The following is a 13244-nucleotide window of genomic DNA, read 5'->3' on the forward strand; positions in this document are numbered from 1 at the left end:
CTTGCCACTCTTTTTGTGGCGACTGACCATTCACATGAGAACCATCGCGCAATTTAAAATGCTCTTAATATTAATTTCTCTACCATTTCTCTATGTCTGGGATCTTTCATTTCAGCTCATGAAACATGTGAACAACACTTTACATGTTGCCTTTATATTTTTGGCTACAATGTGGTTTTAGAGAATATGTGCACAACATATTATTTGAGGTACATTTTTGTGTGTATGGAAAATGTCTGGGATCTTTTATTTCAGCTCATGAAACATGGGAACAACACTTTACATGTTGCCTTTATATTTTTTAGAGAATATGTTATTATTTGAGGTACATTTTTGTCGTTTTCTTTTATCAAATGTGGCAGTAACAACACTTTACATGTTGCCAGTCGGCCTTTTATCACCTGTGGGGGATCGTCTGAGACCAGCCATCCAGACAGCTAATGGAATTGAGGAGTATTTCTGTCTGCAATAAAGGCCATTTGTGGGGAAAAACTCAATCTGATTGGCTGGGCTTGGCTCCCCATTGGGTGGGCCTGACTCCCAAATGGGTGGGCCTGACTCCCCATTGGGTGGGCCTGACTCCCCATTGGGTGGGCCTGACTCCCAAATGGGTGGGCCTGACTCCCCATTGGGTGGGCCTGACTCCCCATTGGGTGGGCCTGACTCCCCATTGGGTGGGCCTGACTCCCCAATGGGTGGGCCTGACTCCCCATTGGGTGGGCCTGACTCCCCATTGGGTGGGCCTGACTCCCCATTGGGTGGGCCTGACTCCCAAATGGGTGGGCCTGACTCCCCATTGGGTGGGCCTATCCCCTCCCAGGCGCCAGCCATGGCTGCACCCTGCCCAGTCATGTGAAATCTATAGATTAGAGCCTAATTTATTTATTTCCATTGACAGATTTCCTTATTTGAACTGTAACTAGGTCAAATCATTGAAATCGTTGCATGTTGTGTTTATATTTTTGTTCAGTATACTGTATATCCTCTTTCTTCTCAGAATTACATATGTTACTAAGGCATCTGGACCAATGGTGAAGGTGACAAAGAGAGACTGCAATACATGTACATACACATGGTGAGGTTGACATGTGTACGTCACCGCAGAGAGAGGGAGAAAGAGAGAGTGACTGCAATACATGTACATACACATGGTGAGGTTGACATGTGTACGTCACCGCAGAGAGAGGGAGAGAGAGAGAGTGACTGCAATACATGTACATACACATGGTGAGGTTGACATGTGTACGTCACCGCAGAGAGAGGGAGAGAGAGAGAGACTGCAATACATGTACATACACATGGTGAGGTTGACATGTGTACGTCACCGCAGAGAGAGGGAGAGAGAGAGAGTGACTGCAATACATGTACATACACATGGTGAGGTTGACATGTGTACGTCACCGCAGAGAGAGGGAGAGAGAGAGAGTGACTGCAATACATGTACATACACATGGTGAGGTTGACATGTGTACGTCACCGCAGAGAGAGGGAGAGAGAGAGAGTGACTGCAATACATGTACAGTGCCTTGCGAAAGTATTCGGCCCCCTTGAACTTTGCGACCTTTTGCCACATTCACGCTTCAAACATAAAGATATAAAACTGTATTTTTTTGTGAAGAATCAACAACAAGTGGGACACAATCATGAAGTGGAACGACATTTATTGGATATTTCAAACTTTTTTAACGAATCAAAAACTGAAAAAATGGGCGTGCAAAATTATTCAGCCCCTTTACTTTCAGTGCAGCAAACTCTCTCCAGAAGTTCAGTGAGGATCTCTGAATGATCCAATGTTGACCTAAATGACTAATGATGATAAATACAATCCACCTGTGTGTAATCAAGTCTCCGTATAAATGCACCTGCACTGTGATAGTCTCAGAGGTCCGTTAAAAGTGCAGAGAGCATCATGAAGAACAAGGAACACACCAGGCAGGTCCAAGATACTGTTGTGAAGAAGTTTAAAGCCGGATTTGGATACAAAAATCATTCCCAAGCTTTAAACATCCCAAGGAGCACTGTGCAAGCAATAATATTGAAATGAAAGGAGTATCAGACCACTGCAAATCTACCAAGACCTGGCCGTCCCTCTAAACTTTCAGCTCATACAAGGAGAAGACTGATCAGAGATGCAGCCAAGAGGCCCATGATCTCTCTGGATGAACTGCAGAGATCTACAGCTGAGGTGGGAGACTCTGTCCATAGGACAACAATCATTCGTATATTGCACAAATCTGGCCTTTATGGAAGAGTGGCAAGAAGAAAGCCATTTCTTAAAGATATCCATAAAAAGTGTTGTTTAAAGTTTGCCACAAGCCACCTGGGAGACACACCAAACATGTGGAAGAAGGTGCTCTGGTCAGATGAAACCAAAATTGAACTTTTTGGCAACAATGCAAAACGTTATGTTTGGCGTAAAAGCAACACAGCTCATCACCCTGAACACACCAACCCCACTGTCAAACATGGTGGTGGCAGCATCATGGTTTGGGCCTGCTTTTCTTCAGCAGGGACAGGGAAGATGGTTAAAATTGATGGGAAGATGGATGGAGCCAAATACAGGACCATTCTGGAGGAAACCCTGATGGAGTCTGCAAAAGACCTGAGACTGGGACGGAGATTTGTCTTCCAACAAGACAATGATCCAAAACATAAAGCAAAATCTACAATGGAATGGTTCAAAAATAAACATATCCAGGTGTTAGAATGGCCAAGTCAAAGTCCAGACCTGAATCCAATCGAGAATCTGTGGAAAGAACTGAAAACTGCTGTTCACAAATGCTCTCCATCCAACCTCACTGAGCTCGAGCTGTTTTGCAAGGAGAAATGGGAAAAAAATTCAGTCTCTCGATGTGCAAAACTGATAGAGACATATCTCAAGCGACTTACAACTGTAATCGCAGCAAAAGGTGGCGCTACAATGTATTAACTTAAGGGGGCTGAATAATTTTGCACGCCCAATGTTTCAGTTTTTGATTTGTTAAAAAAGTTTGAAATATCCAATAAATATAGTTCCACTTCACGATTGTGTCCCACTTGTTGTTGAATCTACACAAAAAATACAGTTTTATATCTTTGTTTGAAGCCTGAAATGTGGCAAAAGTTTGCAAAGTTCAAGGGGGCTGAATACTTTCGCAAGGCACTGTATATACACATGGTGAGGTTGACATGTGTACGTAACCGCAGAGAGAGGGAGAGAGAGAGAGAGTGACTGCAATACATGTACATACACATGGTGAGGTTGACATGTACATGACTGCAATACATGTACATGGTGAGGTTGACATGTGTACGTCACCGCAGAGAGAGGGAGAGAGAGAGAGTGACTGTACATACACATGGTGACTGCAATGACATGTACATACACATGGTGAGGTTGACATGTGTACGTCACCGCAGAGAGAGGGAGAGAGAGAGAGTGACTGCAATACATGTACATACACATGGTGAGGTTGACATGTGTACGTCACCGCAGAGAGAGGGAGAGAGAGAGAGTGACTGCAATACATGTACATACACATGGTGAGGTTGACATGTGTACGTCACCGCAGAGAGAGGGAGAGAGAGAGCGAGCGACTGCCCTGCAATAATACATGCACACACTTTCTTTCTCTCACACACCACACACATACACACATTGAAGTTACCTACAGTCCTCTTTAGAAAGACACAATAGTTCTACTGAAATAACCTTTGATTAGGGGTCTCTCAGTAGCTAACAGGCAACATGGCGCTGACATACCTCAGACTTCATTTGTGGCATTATTACCTTTGCTGTTTACATGAAAAGGCTCATGTTTACGTCACTTCAATAAATACCTTTTAAACTGTAAAGTGCAAAACGAATGATGGGAATAAGGATCCTTTCCTCAGCTGAGTGAATAAGATTGACCTTAATCTAAGAGAGTCCAAAGGCATTTGTCTTCCCTCTCTCATGTCATTATTTTGTTTTCCACTCTTCCTTCATTATCCATGGCTATAACTAGCTTAACTAACTAGCCTAACCAACATGCTTCATGCTGATACTGTAAAAATAAGAACAAATTGGTTATCAAGAAGTAGCCTCTAAAGTGATTATAGAAGGCCATAAAGTGATTATAGCAGGCCATAGCAGGCTTCTACATTATTCACACAACAGCTAAAAAGGGTAACAGTTCAAGAATAAAAGTTGAGCTTTCTGTCAAGCACTTTCACAGCCTATCACATACAGTGTTTCAATGGGGTGAAGTCCACAACAATTATGTGAAAAGTAGGCATACTTGGTGACAAAAATAAATGAGTAGAACACAGAGCCATTTTCATTACACGCATAACCGCGGAGCAGACGAAAGGAGCTCATCCAGTATTTCCATTTCTTCATTTTCTTAATTTGACACTCCTAAATGACAAAACACTATCAGCTTTAAGAGACTTAGTGTATGTGTCCAGTGCTTATAAAAAACAATGTACTATATTTCCCCATGTTTCACTCTGTATACTAACGTAATTTCCTCTAGATATGAACATCTGAGAAGCAAGATGCCACGACTAAAGGGTGTAAATTGATGTTGCTGTCTTTCTCAGCAAGTAGTTATGAAATATTAATTATATTGATTCGGTTGCCCCCTTTTTGACGTGTTTGATTTAGCATGTGGTCTCCTCCAGCGTTACTTACAGTATATTCAGCAGACGGTTGTTGTGATTGTCATTTCTATCTTGTAGGCTACATCAAGTCCATAACGTTAACCAAGTGTTTCCAACCAGTAAACCACGCAACAGTAGAACTTCATGAAATACCCAAGTTCTCTGAATAAACCCATACAACCTTGAGGTTCTTACGTAACATCACAGTAATGACATAGAATAATATCTACAAGTTGCTTTAAGAAGTACATCAAATCTATGGCTAAAAGGATTGTAGTGTTTGTTCGGTGCATGTGGGAGGGCCTTTCAGGTGGTTTAAGAGTTAGTCCTTTACAGCTCCTCTGTAAACATCTATTGTGGGGGAACCAGGGAGTATTAAGTACTTCCCAGAGATACATTTTGTAATCTCCATAAAAACCGAACGTCTAAATGAATCGAAACCCGGAACAGTGTGTCCAGCAGGATAACTCAGAAATATAATTCTTATGCTACATAACACTCTAGGATTCATGTACTCATAAAAAATGCTGTTTACAGAAGGAGACCAGATGTATTAAACTGCATTCATTTAAATATGTCTAGGGCCTGAGTATGCAGTTTATTTGGACCTGCTTGAAGCAACAGAAGTCCTGTGACTGGTATGGGTGACATATTCATTATCTCTACCTGCCAGTCATTTCAAAGGATAAAATGTGAATAGTGGATTTGACATGAGAGAAATTATAATCTCAGTTTATTCCATTATCTATTCCCAGTATACTCTTCTCTGATGATTTCCCCTCTTGTCTCATTATACAATCCTGCTGAGGGAATGTGGCTATAAAAAGGCTTCAATCTGATGTTGGCATGAACCTATCTGGCAAGAATCTGGATCAGTCACAAAAATTCCAATTAGCTAACCAGTCTGCCCCCACGCACAGGGCAGGAACCATTGTGCATCTTTTCAAGTTGGTAAGCATCAGGAGCCTCCCTACTCACCCACCACTTCCTTTGAAGAAGTTGAACAGAACAGCAGGAGTTGTTTTCGAGTTACTACTCCTAACTCCTTGTTCCTCACACTTTTCCTCACACTTTTCATTTCCTATCAGACACATTCTCAACTTCGGTTTCAACAGTCACAATAGATCCTCCAGAATTATTTAACTGTCTGTTGTTTCTGGGTGTGACTGGGCATACAGTGGGGCAAAAAAGTATTTAGTCAGCCACCAATTGTGCAAGTTCTCCCACTTAAAAAGATGAGAGGCCTGTAATTTTCATCATAGGCACACTTCAACTATGACAGACAAAATGAGAAAAGAAAATCCAGAAAATCACATTGTAGGATTTTTTATGAATTTATTTGCAAATTATGGTGGAAAATAAGTATTTGGTCACCTACAAACAAGCAAGATTTCTGGCTCTCACAGACCTGTAACTTCTTCTTTAAGAGGCTCCTCTGTCCTCCACTCATTACCTGTATTAATGGCACCTGTTTGAACTTGTTATCAGTATAAAAGACACCTGTCCACAACCTCAAACAGTCACACTCCAAACTCCACTATGGCCAAGACCAAAGAGCTGTCAAAGGACACCAGAAACAAAATTGTAGACCTGCACCAGGCTGGGAAGACTGAATCTGCAATAGGTAAGCAGCTTGGTTTGAGGAAATCAACTGTGGAAGCAATTATTAGGACCTGGAAGACATACAAGACCACTGATAATCTAGTGAATGACCTGCAGAGAGCTGGGACCAAAGTAACAAAGCCTACCATCAGTAACACACTACGCCGCCAGGGACTCAAATCCTGCAGTGCCAGACGTGTCCCCCTGCTTAAGCCAGTACATGTCCAGGCCCGTCTGAAGTTTGCTAGAGTGCATTTGGATCATCCAGAAGAAGATTGGGAGAATGTCATATGGTCAGATGAAACCAAAATAGAACTTTTTGGTAAAAACCCAACTCGTCGTGTTTGGAGGACAAAGAATGCTGAGTTGCATCCAAAGAACACCATACCTACTGTGGAGCATGGGGGTGGAAACATCATGCTTTGGGGCTGTTTTTCTGCAAAGGGACCAGGAAGACTGATCCGTGTAAAGGAAAGAATGAATGGGGCCATATATCGTGAGATTTTGAGTGAAAATCTCCTTCCATCAGCAAGGGCATTGAAGATGAAATGTGGCTGGGTCTTTCAGCATGACAATTATCCCAAACACACCGCCCGGGCAACGAAGAAGTGGCTTCTTAAGAAGCATTTCAAGGTCCTGGAGTGGCCTAGCCAGTCTCCAGATCTCAACCCCATAGAAAATCTTTGGAGGGAGTTGAAAGTCCGTGTTGCCCAGCAAAAGCCCCAAAACATCACTGCTCTAGAGGAGATCTGCATGGAGGAATGGGCCAAAATACCATCAACAGTGTGTGAAAACCTTGTGAAGACTTACAGAAAACATTTGACCTCTGTCATTGCCAACAAAGGGTATATAACAAAGTATTGAGATAAACTTTTGTTATTGACCAAATACTTATTTTCCACCATAATTTGCAAATAAATTCATTAAAAATCCTACAATTTGATTTTCTGGATTTTTTTCCTTATTTTGTCTGTCATAGTTGAAGTGTACCTATGAAAATTACAGGCCTCATCTTTTTAAGTGGGAGAACTTGCACAATTGGTGGCTGACTAAATACTTTTTTGCCCCACTGTATGTTCATATACAGAGGTGTCATGCCCATAGGGGGCACAGATTTGTCCTGTTTAAAAAAAAAATGTAAGTATTGTTTTTCTGTAATACTACTGGCATTTTATGAAGTTGGCTTAATTAAGCTAGCCCAGATTGGAAACCTATCTGCCAACCTCATAACTAGCTACCAAAAAGCCATTTCATGCTATCAATCAAGTTACAGTAGCTAGCTTGTCCAACTACAGGTAACTGCCAAAAATAAAGGAAACACTAACATAAAATGTTTTAATAAGGTGTTGGGCCACCACGAGCCAGAACAGCATAAATGCACCTTGGCATAGATTCTAAGTGTCTGGAACTCTATTGGAGGGACGCGACACCATTCTACCGCGATAAATTTCATCATTTGGTGTTTTGTTGATTGTGGTGGAAAACGCTGTCTCAGGCACCGCTCCAGAATCTCCCATAAGTTTTCAATTGGGTTGAGATCTGGTGACTGAGACCGCCATGACATATGGTTTACATCGTTTTCATGCTCATCAAACCATTCAGTGACCACTTGTGCCCTGTGCATGGGGGCATTGTGATCCTATTGGGGCAGAGACATGGATAAGAGCGTCTGCTAAATGACTTAAATGTAAATGTAGCCAAAATAATAGTGAAAATAATGGCCTGCCCAGCATTTTTATACATGACCCTAAGCATGATGGAATGTTAATTACTTAATTAACTTAGGAACCACACATGTGGAAGCACCGGCTTTCAATATATTTTGTATTTCTCATTTCCTCAAGTGTTTCCATTATTTTGGCAGTTACCTGTATTTTAGCTGGCAAGGTTGGTAGACCTTAGAAAAGCAAGCAACTACTAAATGTACTGGATAAGACTCACATTCTTTTCAATCTTTTACCCAGATTTTAGCAGAGATGCAGGGAAGCATATTAAGTTTCTTTAAAAAAAAGAAACACCAGTCAGGAGGATAGACGGCTCAAGAGGTAAATAGCAAATGGTGGTCACACCAGATACGGACTGATTTTCTGATCCATGCCCCTACTTTTTTAAAAGGTATCTGTGACCAATCAATGCATATCTGTATTCCCAGTCATCTAATGACCTAATGAATTTATTTTCATTAGGTCGTAATCTAATTTAGATGAACTGTAATACAGTAAAATCTTTGAAATAGTTCCATGTGGCATTTATATTTTTGTTTGGTACAGAATGGATCAAGTGCTGGGATGGACCTATATTTCCTGCAATATGGAATTAGTAGGCTTTTGACTACAGGGAGCCTTGTCAAGTCACATAGGGTTCAGCACACAATTTAAATGTAATCTCAATATGTTGTGCATCACAGCAATTTATTTAGCTTGACAATCCCATTAAATGCAATTCTGCATTTAGACACTAAATGGTTATATAAAAGTAAAATTGGCATCACGTTGATGCAATTAAGTTGTACATCTAAACCACAGGTCAACATCTCTTGGATTAGTGTGCCTATAGTACTTAGAATAACAATCAACATCTTTACCATTGACACAATTTATCAGTCTTGGAAGGATGAGCAGTTTTCCACAGCAACAGATCATAATACGACCTATTAATGATGCTTGATCATTAGCATTCTAGTTGGGGGCTTGATGACTCATACCTGGTTCATGCTCTCCTCCTTTGAAGTATAACAGGACCAGATGCTTTGTACCAGCAGCAGTGCCACTACACCAATCGTTCTAGATTCACACAGTTCAGTTAGCCTTGAACCACCCCACTGACATTCTAGCAATACTTAGTAAGACAAGAAAAGTGGCATCTACTGGAAGAAACATCTTTCCTAAGCATATTATAGGTCACCCTTCAGACTGCAAGTCACTTTTCAACAAAGTCATCATTCCTACATTATTAAACAAACTGTTTTCAAGAGGTAGTCTTCACTGCTCTGCCCAGCAGCTAGCCAGCTAGCTAACGTCCACCGATTAGCTGCACTGTAGAACTATTACACTCAACTGAACGACTTGATTAGTGTAGTGTTAGCTAGCTACATAGCTGTCTTTGCTGTCTTCGTATCCAAGATAATTGTGTAGTTTAGAGTGTGTAGTCTTAGAGTGATTATCTTAATTTACCGAGGTTAGCTAGCCAGCTATTTGTCGTCCTTAACGTAGGAGACTCTGCTAGCTAGCCAACAGCTAGCCAACAGCTAGCCAACAACTAGCCGACAGCTAGCCAACAGCTAGCGAACGTCTACCGAATAGACTCAACAACCCGGTCGCATTCACAGGTAGTATCACATTTTCATTTCATTTCATTACAGTACAACGGTTTGATTTGTTTGATCGTAGCTAGCTACATAGCTAGCTACATAGCCGTCTTTGTATCAAAGATAATTGTGTAGTCTAGAGCGACTTTCTACGTTAGCTAGCCAGCTATTGTCGTTATTTTAACGCATGTAACGTACGGAACGACTTGATTAGTGTAGTGTCAACAACGCACCCACTGCCAGCTAGCCTACTTCAGCAGTACTGTATCATTTTAATCATTTTAGTCAATAAGATTCTTGCTACGTAAGCTTAACTTTCTGAACATTCGAGACGTGTAGACCACTTGTCATTCCAATCTCCTTTGCATTAGCGTAGCCTCATCTGTAGCCTGTCAACTATGTGTCTGTCTATCCCTGTTCTCTCCTCTCTGCACAGACCATACAAACGCTCCACACCGCGTGGCCGCGGCCACCCTAATCTGGTGGTCCCAGCGCGCACGACCCACGTGGAGTTCCAGGTCTCCGGTAGCCTCTGGAACTGCCGATCTGCGGCCAACAAGGCAGAGTTCATCTCAGCCTATGCCTCCCTCCAGTCCCTCGACTTCTTGGCACTGACGGAAACATGGATCACCACAGACAACACTGCTACTCCTACTGCTCTCTCTTCGTCCGCCCACGTGTTCTCGCACACCCCGAGAGCTTCTGGTCAGCGGGGTGGTGGCACCGGGATCCTCATCTCTCCCAAGTGGTCATTCTCTCTTTCTCCCCTTACCCATCTGTCTATCGCCTCCTTTGAATTCCATGCTGTCACAGTTACCAGCCCTTTCAAGCTTAACATCCTTATCATTTATCGCCCTCCAGGTTCCCTCGGAGAGTTCATCAATGAGCTTGATGCCTTGATAAGCTCCTTTCCTGAGGACGGCTCACCTCTCACAGTTCTGGGCGACTTTAACCTCCCCACGTCTACCTTTGACTCATTCCTCTCTGCCTCCTTTCCACTCCTCTCCTCCTTTGACCTCACCCTCTCACCTTCCCCCCTACTCACAAGGCAGGCAATACGCTCGACCTCATCTTTACTAGATGCTGTTCTTCCACTAACCTCATTGCAACTCCCCTCCAAGTCTCCGACCACTACCTTGTATCCTTTTCCCTCTCGCTCTCATCCAACACCTCCCACACTGCCCCTACTCGGATGGTATCGCGCCGTCCCAACCTTCGCTCTCTCCCCCGCTACTCTCTCCTCTTCTCCTGATTCTGCCTCCTCAACCCTTCTCTCCTCCCTCTCTGCATCCTTTGACTCTCTATGTCCCCTATCCTCCAGGCCGGCTCGGTCCTCCCCTCCCGCTCCGTGGCTCGATGACTCATTGCGAGCTCACAGAACAGGGCTCCGGGCAGCCGAGCGGAAATGGAGGAAAACTCGCCTCCCTGCGGACCTGGCATCCTTTCACTCCCTCCTCTCTACATTTTCCTCCTCTGTCTCTGCTGCTAAAGCCACTTTCTACCACTCTAAATTCCAAGCATCTGCCTCTAACCCTAGGAAGCTCTTTGCCACCTTCTCCTCCCTCCTGAATCCTCCTCCCCCTCCCCCCTCCTCCCTCTCTGCAGATGACTTCGTCAACCATTTTGAAAAGAAGGTCGACGACATCCGATCCTCGTTTGCTAAGTCAAACGACACCGCTGGTTCTGCTCACACTGCCCTACCCTGTGCTCTGACCTCTTTCTCCCCTCTCTCTCCAGATGAAATCTCGCGTCTTGTGACGGCCGGCCGCCCAACAACCTGCCCGCTTGACCCTATCCCCTCCTCTCTTCTCCAGACCATTTCCGGAGACCTTCTCCCTTACCTCACCTCACTCATCAACTCATCCCTGACCGCTGGCTACGTCCCTTCCGTCTTCAAGAGAGCGAGAGTTGCACCCTGATAGAGGAAAATATGTTTAGATGATCAATTATGTATACTTTAATGATTAGAACCATTCATGCTAATACTATTATGTTATGATTTGAAAAGTATGGGTTCTTAATTGTACTGTTACTGAAAATGTAAGCAGAAATTAATTGTGTCTGTGTCTCCTGGGAAAGTTTTAAAGCAGAGATAAGATAGTACTTCAAACAGATAAGAATGTTTTGGTTGGATTCCATTAGCAGAGAGAAGTATATCCTTTAGGCAGGTTGGAATGTAGTTTGAGGGGAGTGAAACTATCTCCAGGACCGAATACTACGCCATTGTAAGACTGGGAGAGGGGGTGTAACTGATGACGTCATTTTATGTCTTCAGATTTAAAATGTAATGTTCTTTGTATTTTGGGTCAGTACTCATCGAGAATAAATGCTGAACTTGTTTTTTAAGACTGGTCTCTTGCTAATTCATGCAAATGATAAACTTACAACTTATCATGAATTAGAAATGAGTGCGAATTTAATTGGTTTTGGCAATAAAACATAAGGGAATTAAAAATTCCTCTATCAACCCCTTCAGAAAAAACCTACACTCGATCCCTCCGATGTCACCAACTACAGACCAGTATCCCTTCTTTCTTTTCTCTCCAAAACTCTTGAACGTGCCGTCCTTGGCCAGCTCTCCCGCTATCTCTCTCTGAATGACCTTCTTGATCCAAATCAGTCAGGTTTCAAGACTAGTCATTCAACTGAGACTGCTCTCCTCTGTATCACGGAGGCGCTCCGCACTGCTAAAGCTAACTCTCTCTCCTCTGCTCTCATCCTTCTAGATCTATCGGCTGCCTTCGATACTGTGAACCATCAGATCCTCCTCTCCACCCTCTCCGAGTTGGGCATCTCCGGCGCGGCCCACGCTTGGATTGCGTCCTACCTGACAGGTCGCTCCTACCAGGTGGCGTGGTGAGAATCTGTCTCCTCACCACGCGCTCTCACCACTGGTGTCCCCCAGGGCTCTGTTCTAGGCCAACTCCTATTCTCGCTATACACCAAGTCACTTGGCTCTGTCATAACCTCACATGGTCTCTCCTATCATTGCTATGCAGACGACACACAATTAATCTTCTCCTTTCCCCCTTCTGATGACCAGGTGGCGAATCGCATCTCTGCATGTCTGGCAGACATATCAGTGTGGATGACGGATCACCACCTCAAGCTGAACCACGGCAAGACGGAGCTGCTCTTCCTCCCGGGGAAGGACTGCCCGTTCCATGATCTCGCCATCACGGTTGACAACTCCATTGTGTCCTCCTCCCAGAGCGCTAAGAACCTTGGCGTGATCCTGGACAACACCCTGTCATTCTCAACTAACATCAAGGCGGTGGCCCGTTCCTGTAGGTTCATGCTCTACAACATCCGCAGAGTACGACCCTGCCTCACACAGGAAGCGGCGCAGGTCCTAATCCAGGCACTTGTCATCTCCCGTCTGGATTACTGCAACTCGCTGTTGGCTGGGCTCCCTGCCTGTGCCATTAACCCCCTACAACTCATCCAGAACGCCGCAGCCCGTCTGGTGTTCAACCTTCCCAAGTTCTCTCACGTCACCCCGCTCCCTCCACTGGCTTCCAGTTGAAGCTCGCATCCGCTACAAGACCATGGTGCTTGCCTACGGAGCTGTGAGGGGAACGGCACCTCAGTACCTCCAGGCTCTGATCAGGCCCTACACCCAAACAAGGGTACTGCGTTCATCCACCTCTGGCCTGCTCGCCTCCCTACCACTGAGGAAGTACAGTTCCCGCTCAGCCCAGTCAAAACTGTT

Source organism: Oncorhynchus gorbuscha, linkage group LG15 (assembly GCF_021184085.1).
Source record: "Oncorhynchus gorbuscha isolate QuinsamMale2020 ecotype Even-year linkage group LG15, OgorEven_v1.0, whole genome shotgun sequence".
Lineage (NCBI taxonomy): Eukaryota > Metazoa > Chordata > Actinopteri > Salmoniformes > Salmonidae > Oncorhynchus > Oncorhynchus gorbuscha.